This window comes from Schistocerca gregaria, chromosome 5 (assembly GCF_023897955.1).
Source record: "Schistocerca gregaria isolate iqSchGreg1 chromosome 5, iqSchGreg1.2, whole genome shotgun sequence".
Lineage (NCBI taxonomy): Eukaryota > Metazoa > Arthropoda > Insecta > Orthoptera > Acrididae > Schistocerca > Schistocerca gregaria.
In genome coordinates, this window is record NC_064924.1 from 529,049,941 (window position 1) to 529,062,761 (window position 12,821).

General features: G+C 39.6%; 1 long non-coding RNA gene across 1 annotated transcript in view; it reads left to right on the top strand.

Annotated features, from left to right (window-relative positions):
• Positions 1-7,257, top strand: part of LOC126273049 (uncharacterized) — a 53,851-nt gene extending 46,594 nt beyond the window's left edge. The window contains exon 2 of the long non-coding RNA XR_007549297.1: positions 6,921-7,257. This is a non-coding gene — a long non-coding RNA (uncharacterized LOC126273049). The remainder of the gene's footprint in view (positions 1-6,920) is intronic.
• The last annotated feature ends 5,564 nt before the right edge of the window (positions 7,258-12,821 follow it).

Sequence of the window (12,821 nt, forward strand, 5' to 3'; positions counted from 1 at the left end):
TCTTTCAAAAATAGTTTTTCTCCACTGTACACTACTTTTTTGGCCAAACCATTTTCTTAAAGCTTCTCAATGCTTTTCTTTCAATTCATCACAGTTAGTTTCTTATATAGTCTACCCCCTCTTAAGCTAACTTAAATCCACTGAGTTCAGATGCTTAACTAAGGGACAAGGCAGCAGCAGCACAAAACATTTAATACAAACAGCAATGACAAAAAAATGCAAGTAAGCATAGCGAGCAGCAATAAATGTAATAATTTATATCTAAACATGACAAAGCTGAAGCAGAAAAAAATTTTACAGTAAAAATGTTTAATACCTATGTCACATCTTAACACTAGAGTGATGCATCACGAGAATATACGCTAGCAGATAAATTACCAAATCGTAAAAAAAAATTATTTTTGCAATTCCCGTGAAGGGAAATGTCTATTTGTGCTCTCTTTTCCAAGAAAGTAAATCATAAAATGATTCTTTACTGGGTCTGTAGACAGAAAGTAGTTATATTACTACATGTATTACATTTTAATTCAAACAATGCTGCATTGCAACAAGAAACTAGATGTTAAACAAAATAGGCAAAGCAAGGCGTGAAACGTCATTCGCTAGCCATAAGGCACTTCATAATGCAGTAAACAATCTTCCAGCTATCAAGACAATAGACATGAAACGTTTCTCATCATTTCATTTCGGTAAATATCATAAATTAAGAACTCCACAGTGTAATCATGTTTTCAAGTTTGAGGGTGTCGTATTTACGATGCTTTCTACAAAGGAATGTCAATAGCGAGGATAATGGCCTTTTTTTTTCACCTGTGTCTCTGACACCTGGCTTTCTTTTGTCAGGTGGTTGTCGCGCAGCTGGGTGCCCACGACGCATTACGTGCAGGTAGTCACTTAACTTTCTTACCAAAATATTTACGACAGCAGTTTCCGCTACAGTGACAGTCTCTTATAAAAATATTTTCACAGGTTGAGAATTTGCGTTGTAAAAGTATAGAAAATAAAAACCTATAAATATAAAAGTGTCCAAAAAATTTTCGTCGGCATTGTAATACATTCACACATTTACATACATTTCATAACTCTTAAACTACGATTCTTGGTTTCCAACAACCTTTTTCACAAACCAGAGTCCCTAACCACTACTCATTATTCCTTACCTTATTCGTAGACACATCTTCAATATTTCATCATAACAGATACGTAGCATAATCAAATAACTCTTATACCATCAGCTTATTGGTCATAAACATACCACAACAGCATAATACACATTGTCATCGTCATAATAACATCATAAAAACTGAGCTAAATCTCAAAATCGTCGTGGCTTCCTATTTCAAAACCTAAAAAAAAATCTGTGCTCATGTCAAAAGTGTCATCTACCTCAAACGTACCTTAAAAATCATGATCTCATACCAAATACATCATTCAAAGCTCTCATAGTATCACAATGGTTCTGAAAAAATATGAATAGTTCACAAAGTACAGACAAAATACAACTTCGTAAATGTGAAGTTATCCAATGGTGTAATTACGTAAACATCTGTCACTGATGTAGTAAAGTAAATGTTTGTCTCTCAGTTAAATGATCAGATAGCTGTGTAATTTATGTGTTAGAGAAATGTGGTACCGATGTGTAAAGTTGTATAAGCAAATACCATATTAGCTAGGGCTCCTTGTGCTTGCCAAACACATGGTACACAATGTAGGCGTGTACCCCCCTGAGGATTAATGTAATTATACCTCAGGTGTTACAGATTACAGCAATGCAATGAAATGTATCACGAAAAACTTTCTTTTTAATTCAACAATCTTGACAAATAAATGGTTTAAGTACCAAATTAATCACTCAAATGCTTGCCCTGTAATGCTAAATGTGCGTTTTGCTGTAAGATAATTCTGTGGAACTGTCGTAGTTATCGTCCCCTGTAAGCAAAGTTCTGCTGAAGTCAATGTACTTACCTCATCATAAACGAAAGTGAAATGCTTTCCGTATAGATATCGTAGTTATTACGTACCTTACCGCGATCAAGAAAGTACTATAATGTAACGTATTGTTGTGCTACGATAAAGGCTGTCTCATTGTAGCTATACCACAAAAATTACTACTAAAACATGTTTTACTTTCCAGAATAATACAGAAAAACTGTGCAGATATAAAACAGAAACACCGCAAAAGCAACATTGTAAATTGTGTCACATATTAGTAGCGCCGTGATATAATCGTGTAGATGTCAAATAAACTAACCTCTGTGTCATCCGGTATCTCTCAGAAAGCACTTTAAATCCATAATGTATTTTCAAGTAAATCAAAATGTTGCAGTAAAATCTCATTAGCAGTACTCTTATATGTTCTAAGTATGTGAGCCTTATGGTCGTTACGTAATCGTGCCACTACCAAGCAAGAATGTACACACACAATAACACTGTGTCGTCTGTTTACTATAACAATGCATTCGTAATTTCTGTTTAAAAATATTCCCTAGATTTTAGACTGTATAGTTAACTTCAAAACAATGTTGCATGTTAACAGTTTCTCAGTGTGACAAAGCATACTAGAAATGTGAAGTGAAATGTTTTATGGCAAAGACAAAGTTAAAAAGCAGATTATCTTTCAATAAACGGTTTTACATGTGAAATGTGGTGTAAACCTTTACTCTTCCTAGTACGCAGAGTTTCAACTTCAACGCAATTATCATGCGGTATACGACGGTAAAGAATACTGGAATTTTTCTCAAGGTTAGCGTCTATGTTATTCTTCTCTGCGCCAGCCGGAGAACGCGGCTGCCTGCGGTGCGAGTCATTGTCTGTCTCTTTGTTGGCGCGCGCCGTTATTGGGATTAGGAGACCTAACTTCTACAAATTCACCTTGCCGAGAAGGCCCAGCTCTGTTTGAATCCCGCCAGTTCTGATGAAATTCCGGTCTGTCGTTATGATTATATCGTCTGTCGTCATGTCGGTAGTTCCTGTAGTTTCTTTCCTGTCGGTTAAGTGGTGGAGAATTTCTCCCTGAATCGTAACTGCGCGCTGGACCGTTGCGTCTTAAGTTATTCCGTCTCCCTTGATAATAATTATTTTGGTTTCCATATTGTCTGTTTCTCTGATTGTCTCTGTGATAGTCATTACCGCGGAGAGGTGATCTTTCCCTGTAATAATTACTACTCTGCCAACGGTTGTCATACGGGTGGTGTCCGTTTTGGTCACGATTTACGTTGTACGAATAGCCTTGTCGTGTATTATTTCTGTCATCGTGGAATTGTGATAGGTGTGACCTGTAATTGTTCTGTTCCTGTTTTCGCGTTCCGCGATTGTCAGTGTCAATTTCCAGTTCTTGTAACAGTCCCTGAAAAGCTTCAATGTCGTCTTTGCATCGTCCTGCTAAAATAATCTGTCGTAAATGTTCAGGTAATTTGATTAAGCAAATGCGGATGAGTTCTGAGGGGCTGTATGGGTTTGAAAGATACTGATTCTTATGTAACATGTCTTCAAAATATTTGACAAGACTGGAAAATTCAGATTGTTCGAAATGTTTCATCATTATGATGCTATGTTTTACTCGGTCTTGTGTGGCTTGGGACCAATATGCTGAGAGGAAGGTATGGTAAAATTCTCCTTCACTGTGGCAATCGTGAATGACCGATCGCATTCTTACAGATGGTTCATTCTCTAAGTAGCCACACATAAATTCTAATCTGTGTTCTAATGACCAGTTGGGAGGAAAACAATGAGAGAATTGATGGAGCCACGCTTGTGGATGAATGTCGTTGCCAGAATTCTTAAATGTTTTGAATTTACGTGCAGTAATGAACAGCTTATAGTCAAAATCATCGTGTCGGCGGGTAGCATATCGGTCATTGTTACGTCGTATCGGCGGTTCCATCTCAAAATTCGGTGCACCTTGCCAATTACTTTCATGATTTCCGAAATGCCCTGTGTTATTATTTTGTGGTTGTTCTGTATTGCTATGTCCCTCTTCCCATACTGGGGCGCGAGTGTCCTCTGAAATATGCACTTCTTGTATTACTTGAGCCAACTGATCTTGTACTTCCCGCATTTCTCTTTTGTACTGTGTGTTGATTTGATTTTGATTCTGTTTGAATTTCCTAATTTGTTCATACTCTTCAGTGTCAGTGAAGGCTACAGGTTTTGTGTCATTCAGATCATCATCTACCTTCGTAGATAAGTTAGTGAACTGATCTGAAAGTTCGGCTACTTTATCCGACAGTGAAATTATTTCCTCTGTGTGTCTTTCTGAACCAATTTTCAGAGTATCTACTGTGTCCTTTAAGTTCGCTTGAGTTTTTGCAAGTTGCGTAACCGAATCGGTAGATGCAACTGAGTCAATTTTAGCTTGCAAGGTCTCATGATTTTCATGAACAATAGTTTGCAGTTCTTTTATGGCTGCTTCGTGATTCTGTAATGCATTTTCATGCCGCGAAAAAATAGGTTGGAAATGCTCACAAATTTGTGTTTTTATGTCATTACAGACTTTTTGACATTTTTATTCGATGTTATGTAACTCATAAGTTAAATCTTCACGTGTTTGTTCAAGTGTGGTGTCTAACTTTGGAAGCTTTTGTTCCATTGTGTCTAACGTTTGAAGCTTTTGCTGTGTTTGTCTCTGATTTTGTTCCATTGTGTCTAACTTTTGAAGATTCTGTCCCATTTGTTTCTGATTTTGTTCAAGCGTTGTGTCTAACTTTTGAAGATTTTGTTCCATTGTGTCTAAATTTTGAAGCTTTTGTTGTGTTTGTCTCTGATTTTGTTCCATTGTGTCTAACTTTTGAAGATTTTGTCCCATTTGTTTCTGATTTTGTTCAAGCGATGTGTCTAACTTTTGTAGCCTTTGTCCCATTTGTTGCATTAACTGTAATAACAGTGCACTGGTGTCTGAAACATGTTCCTCAGTGGTTTTCGGCAGTGCATTTGAACCGGAAATATTCGCATTTTGAAAAGCAGAAAATGTGTCTTGATTTATTTGAGAAAACGGTGAGGACGCAAAATCTGAATCTACAGTATTTGGAAGATTGTATCCTGTCATTTCGGAATCCTGAGGCGAGCTGTTGCCGACCGATCGATCGATAATGCTTCCCTGTTCACTAATTGTTTCACTGCCTACACCATTATTTGCAACTCGCTCCATTTCCCTATGCTCTATTACCAAATTACTACTTTGAACATTAGTGAATTCATTACATGGTGACGTTAACACACTGCTTTCGTCTTCACTGTCATTTCTCAGTTTACTTTGGAGCCTAGTGTTACGATTTTCACACGCCATTATTGTCACAATTTTTCATACAACAACACAGAAAAACACAATTTGAAGAACAAAAATAAGAGAACACATTAACATAGCACTGAAAATAATATCTAGTTAATTAAAAGCGCAGCTGCGAAATACTTGGTGTAAATCTTCATGCATGCCACACATGTTTTACTGTACAACAATGAAAGACTGCAACTACAAAGGAAATTCTCTCTATGATTACGCGCTAGCGATAAATAAAGGCTACACTAACTACACAAATTACAAGAAAAAAATCAGAAGATTCCAGTGAGGTATCCTGGCAGGGTCGCCATATGAAACGTCCCCTTAGAAAAATTATTACAAGACTGTGCTTAAACTGAAACACAATATTTTTTAGCGCAACGCAATCTGACTTTCAAAAATCCCTACGAAAGAATGGCCCTGACTAACAATAACCTATACGTTTCACAAATCACTTACCTCACAAAAATCTTCGTTACTCAAGCTACTGCAATACAGCGAGCGCCACTACTGCCAGCTAAATAAAAGATTCAAACTACTGAAGGCACTAACTACTGATAGGCATAGTTAGCAAATGAAAGATTTTAATAGAGAACAAACAATGTGTTTACCTCACTAGTCATAATATATATAGCAGTTCATGACACCGATTCTTACAAATTTCAAAACTCCGCCATCTCTCTCCCCACGTCCACCACTGCTGGCGGATCACCCCCAACTGTGCAACGCTACGCGCTGTTAGCATCCAGCTGCCGCTGCCCGACACTACAATGGCAGACAACAATGTAAACTAAACACAGACTGCGCACAGCACAGCCAGTGATTTTTCATACCGAGCGCTAAGCGGCGTTACCAATAAGAAAACATAAACAACCTACTTACAGCACATGCAATAATTTGAAGTTTGACTGCGTTTGGCTATTCAAGTGAAATAGTTATCTTCAGTTAACGTAATTAATAACTGTGCTCCTTAGCGCAAAATGTATCAGCTGGGATAGTTTAGATGCATACATTCGGCGTGCTCGTCGCTGTGTGGACCTTATGCTACACCACGGTGCATTTATGGCCTGTGGTTACCTGGACAGTTTTGCTCTGACCTTGTAATCAAGTTGTTTATCTCCATCTTGTGTAGTCAAAATTGTTACCCAAAAATTTGTACAGATAAATGTATGCTTCACGTCTACTGTTATAAATACACATTGTGTGTTATCATTGTCATCTGTAATCTGCAGGACCCTTTAGTTTCGCATCTACTAAATTTCAAATTCATTGCAACACATTAAAAAATAAATCTTTTGTCCACTCAAGTAGATATACATGTGCATTATTCGCCACGTATCTACGACTAAAGATCATCTTCATAATCTTTGTTCAAAAGTGTTGTTAGATTTGGAGTCTGTGGTGAGGCCTGTAGTGCAACTGCTTATAATACTTCGACATAGCGTTTTTGACTGGTTACAGTTGTCAGGTTGTTTTTCATTGTCACATTTTACTGGCACACATTAGGCTAATCTAACGCACTGAGGTAAGATGTTCGATTTTAATGTTATATTTGGCAACCTCTGTTTCATGATCATCCTGCACATTGTTTCTGAGCTGGAGAATGAATCCTCCGTCATAACCTTAGTGCAACATTTTTTTCTAGCGTAACCACAAGCACCGGACCGAAGATACGGGACGCAAGAGCAGAAGAGGCAGCGAGGAAACGGCGGCCAATGGTACACAGAATTGGACCGCCACGCGCCAAGGGCGACACCTGGAAGAAGTGAATATAAACACCGTTCCTGCCAGCCTCGGTTGCTCACATCGGCACCGGATCGCGGCATCAGTTATCAGTGACGTGTATCAACTTGCCTGAACAGTTCACATACCAAGGACTCTGAGCTATATTACTTGTCGCCTCCTCGTTTGTGACGCCTGTTTGTAAATTTCCGAAGTTAAGTATTGTCTTTTGCGTTCTGGGAATAAAACTACTAATGTTATTTCTTTGAATTGTTGTATAGCATTACGAGAACGCTGCATCCCGTAGGCACCCTATTAGCGATGAGTGGGCAAGACCTCACACATTTTTTCGAAATGGATCCGAAGAGAGAGCCATATGTACCAGTTTATGATAACCAACATTAACTCATATACATACTTCCAAACACCTTTTTTCAATGACCTAGTTTTTATATAAATTATGTACAAGAACAGAGTTTATTGGGATTTATATTAAAGATGGAAACTTCATGAAAAGGCTCAGACATGGCGATGACATGTGTACATGTACGAAAATTTTGTAAAGTCGGAAAGATGAAGAGCAACGTAGGACCATCTGTGCGGAGTTGCTTGAGCATTACGAGACTTATCCTGACAACATTTTGTCGAACATCATCACGCGCGATGGAAGACGGGGTCATCACTTCGAACCGGAAACGAAATGCTAGTCCATGAAGTGGTGCCACATCAACTCTTGAAGAAGAAGAAGAAGTACAAAGCCACACCCTCAGCGGGTAAAGTCATGACGACCATTTTTAGTGATTCTGAAGGGATTATTCTGTTTCATGTCCTCCTTTGGCATGAAATAAACACCAGTGAATGTAGCGAGTCGGGCCAAAACTGGTTCCAACATGCAATAGTAGCATCGTAGGTCTCATTGCAACATATGTATTGTTGTTCATACAGCTTGTTCTAGAGTGAGTATTAAATACTCTAATGACTTTGCCGAAGCATACAGCTATGTTTGAGGTATAGGTGCTTTAAAATATTCTGTTGTGCATGAACAGGCGAAATCCCTTCGGAAACGCTGCACTACGATCCCATGGAATGCAACGCACAGAATAACAGTCCATTAGTGAGAAGTGTTTACTGTGCGAAGTCTGCAAGGGCGGAGGCTTGGGACTTTGACCAGAGGAGAACTATTTAACCTTTCAGATGTTTAAGCTGGTTGTGTACATCATTACGCAGCGAATATCGCCGTTCTCCTGAGTAACCGATAGTGTGCATCTCTGTTGAAACTGCTTCAAACCCTCCACTAGTCACACACGGAAAGAAATATTTTTGTGAGAGTGCTCTGTGGATAATTAATTTCCACTACTTGCTGCATACCGCGTTACTCAACATTTATTTGAACCGGACTATTACTTAACATTGTGGGATTAAATAGTCCTTCCTCGTTCTCGTGGATCTGCGAAGAGAAAGGAAGGTTTGAGTTTAATTTTCTGTCGACATGGAAGTTATTAACGACAGAGCTGTAGCTCATCTGGAAAAAGTTGACATATGACATCGACTGCGGCGTATTTTCAGGGACCAATTCGGCATGAGCCTAGAATGATTTGGAGAAGCCACTGAAGATTGCAGCCACAATTGTTTACTATTGAACTTTATCTTTGACAGTATGTAAAGGGATAACCTATAGTCTTCAGCACGAGTTCTGTGTATCATACAATGCAGTTAGTCGCTGAGACGACAATCGGATGACTAACGACATGTTTACTAATATTTACCTATGTCTATTATGAGAACGGTTGCGCTCAGTCCCGGATTCGAATAACCTCTCCACCGCTTGAATTCTAAATAAAAGTCATCTGCAAAGCCGACCAAAGACTTCCACCATAAGAAGTCGCCCTCGTTCTACCAACAGCCTTGTCAAAGACGGCGGAGGAGCGGAAACTGTGTCAGGACACTCTCTTGTCCTTGGGATGCGAAACTGCCCCTAAAAGGTGGAAGAATAAGCAATTTTCAACGGTATGAGGATGCAAAGGCAATGGAAATCACAGCATTAAAAACATATAATGCATATCCACTGGAAATGTCGCCTGTAACTGACAAAGTGACATGAGATTCTCTCCATTGGCAAAAGATTCCGGATTAATCCCACATTCGGATCTTCTGTCAAGATGTAGGTGACTATGAGGAAATACTGAATAACCAGCGAATGGATAACGTCTACAAATCACGGCGTGGGATGTCAGAAGTTTGAAAGTGGTAGGGAGGCTAGAAAATCTGAAAAGGGAATACAAAAGCTCAGTCTAGATATATTGGGGGTCAGTGAATTGAAAAGGAAAGAAGGCAATGATTTCTGGTCAGAAGAATGTAGGGTAATGGCAACAGCAGCAGAAAATGGTATAATGGGAGTAGGATTCCTTATGAACAGGAAGACAGGACAGAGAGTTAATGTGAACAGTTCAGTGACAGGGCTATTCTTACAAGAATCGACGGCAAACCAGCATCGACAACAATAGTTCAGGTATAGATGCCGACGTCGCAAGCAGACGATGAAGAGATATTTAAAGTATATGAGGATACTAATGGGTAATAGGACAGCAGAAATGAGAACAATTGGGGATCACAACGTAGACGAAGTTAAGGAACTCTGCTACCTAGGCAGTAAAATAACCCTTGACGGACGGAACAAAGAGGACATAAAAAGGAAACTATTGAGGCAAAGAGGGAATTCCTGGCCAAGGCCTTAATTTGAGCAAGAAATTTCTGAGAATGGACATTTGGAGCACAGTATTGTGTGGTAGTGAAACATGGACTGTGGGAAAACCGGAATGGAAGAGAGTCGAAGCATTTGAAATGTGGTGCTATAGACAATTGTTGAAAATTAGGTGGACTGACAAGGTAAGGAATGAGGAGGTTCTTTGCAGATTCTGCAAGAAAAGGGATAAATGAAAAACTGACAAGAAGAGGGGACAGAATGACAGGACATCTGTTAAAATATCAGGCAATGGTTTCTATGGTACTAGAGGGAGCTGTTGATGGCAAAAACAATTGATTGCAATACATTCAGCTTATAATTGAGGACATCCATTATAACTGATATTCCGAGATGGAAAGATTAGCACAGGAGAGGAACTGGTGTCGGACCGCATCAAACCAGTCAGAACGTTGATGACTCAAAAAATTATTTGCTCGGAAAAACCTTGCAGTTGCTACCTCATAACCAATCCAGTTACCGGCTTATCACACGGCAGCTCTCTCTCTCTCCCCCCCCCCCCCCCCCCTCTCCCTTCCTCTCCCCTGACGTTTACCCAGGCCTCTATTTCGTACTGACTCTTGCACGGGAAGCCCCAGATTCACTGATACGTAATGCGTGGGATCTACCACCACTCATTCATGTGCCGACAGAATATATATGAGGTTGAGCTGCTGGCGGGGCTAGATGGAAAGGGATATGTGGACGTACAAAAGAGTCGTAATTTGTTCAGTTTTTTTTTCGTGTTACGACCGCGTGTACTAACAAGCTTGCTTAACCCTCTACAAAAAGTCTATTAACTGTTAAACATATGCCACACACTGGGAGAGGACATCGCTTGCTAAAATTAGCCCTGAGACAGTTCAGTGTACATGTGATTACTCATCCACTGGAGGGCTGACGTAAGCAGGAACGTTATACACGCAACATCCTCGAAATGTAGAGGACGCGATCGTGTGGCTCTGTCTGTTGCCCCGCTCTGCCCCAGTAGTCTTACTATCCAGTAGAAGAAATCTGGGAGGTGTGACTGGCCACATTCGTCATCTCTTGTCTGCCCGGCTGCGTAAGAGTGCTAACTGCGCCAGATGCTCCCACCACTTCCCAAATTGCAGAAATTGTTCCAATAAATAATGTACTGCAGTGATAACAAATTTTGTACTTGAAGGCTGCGCTTAATGCAGATGCTTGAGCGAAGTTGGCTCTTTAGCGTAGATTTTCGACACGAGAATCATTTTGAAACTGTTATGGTACAGTGATCTTCATAACCCTAATTATTATGTTTCTGAACATTATGCTACTCAAAAAATGTGTTCAAACATTGCTCATAATCATACATAACTAGATTAACATTTTAAAAAGTCTTAATTATGTTAAAGTTACACAGGAAAGACATGGCACTACTTTCCGTTTTGGAACGTAAACGTTTATTATTTCGAGGTTATGAAAAACTATGCGTATCTTTGCTCTATGAGCATTATTCGGCTGATTTGATGCAATAGTTCACAGTATTATTCTTTACATGTTATTGATGGTATTTGCAACATTTTGTTCGCGTTGGTTCGGTGAAAAACTGTAAAATCGATGTGCCAATAAGCAGGGTACTCCAAGGCCGAAGAGTTGGTACCTCCTTTCACTCTTCCTTAACCTTCTGAGTGGAGAAATGAAAACTCAAAAAAAAATTTCACACGATTCAGCAGTGTATATCTGTGGTTGTTGTATCAGCGTGCTTGTTTTCCTGACCAGTTCACCTTACATTTTACACTTCCTGCCTTAAACAAGAGTACTCAAACACGCAGGTAAATCTTGAAGAAGATTTAACCCCAACTGTCAAACAAATTGATGACGTTATTAAAGCCTAAAGGAACTAGTGGAGAAGACTCTGTTAAAGTAGAACTTTTGACATGTTCTCTACCAAAAATTTAAAAAAAATGAGCTAAAATTAATCTTAGAGGAAACCTGGAAAACAGAACAATTCCCGGGTGAATAGAAGGTTGTCTTGATACATCCACTACATAATAAAGGCAATAAACAAGACGTTGATAACTAAAGAGGAATTTCTTTGCATCGAATTGCATATAACATATTTTCCGAGATTATGTTAAAATTTGTAGAAACAACTTTGAACAGTAATTTAGGTGAATGTCAAGGTGCTTTTAGGAAGACCAGATTATGCTGTGAGCAAATATTTAATCTGAAGTCAATCTTTTGCCACAGATTACTCCAATCAAACTTGGTTGTGTTAGTCAGGTGCAATAGACACACATCAATGAGGTACTTGTTACCCGCGGTATACTTTCCTGTACAGAAGCTGTTCGTGGACTTTGGACTACCATATTCTATTAATAACTGCAGTTAATCACAATGTGTGTGGTTTGATAATGGGCGTCTCAACCCGAAACCGGTAACCACTGCAGTAAAATTTTGTATGAATGCAACTGAGACGGACGAAGACGAGGAGGAGATTAGTGTTTGACATCCTGTCGACAGTGAAGCAATTAGAGACAGAGCCGAAGCGCCGATTACGGAAGGACGGGGAAGGAAAGCGGCCGTGCCCCTACGAGGGAACTGCCCCCCCCCCCATTTGCCTTAAAGGATTTAGGAAAATTACGGAAAGCGTAAATCACGATGGCCGGATGCGGGTTGTCCTCCCGAGTGCAGTGTGCTGAGCACTGCGCTACCCCGCTCAGTGAGATGGACGAAATAAAAAATTATCCACTTTCCTTAGCACTGAGCAGTTGCGGAACTACCGTGAGAGTATGTCTCACCATTGTTCTGTCGCGGACCTCTACTGTTCTTAAGATCTGCAGCGGATATGCACTTGGTGCACAGAGTGGCAACTGACCCTTAACATAGACAAATGTAATGTATTGCGAATACATAGAAAGAAGGATCCTTTATTGTATGATTATATGATAGCGGAACAAACACTGGTTGCAGTTACTTCTGTAAAATATCTAGGAGTATACGTACGGAACGATTTGAAGTGGAATGATCATATAAAATTAATTGTTGGTAAGGCGGGTGCCAGGTTGAGATTCATTGGGAGAGTCCTTAGAAAATGTAGTCCATCAACAAAGGAGGTGG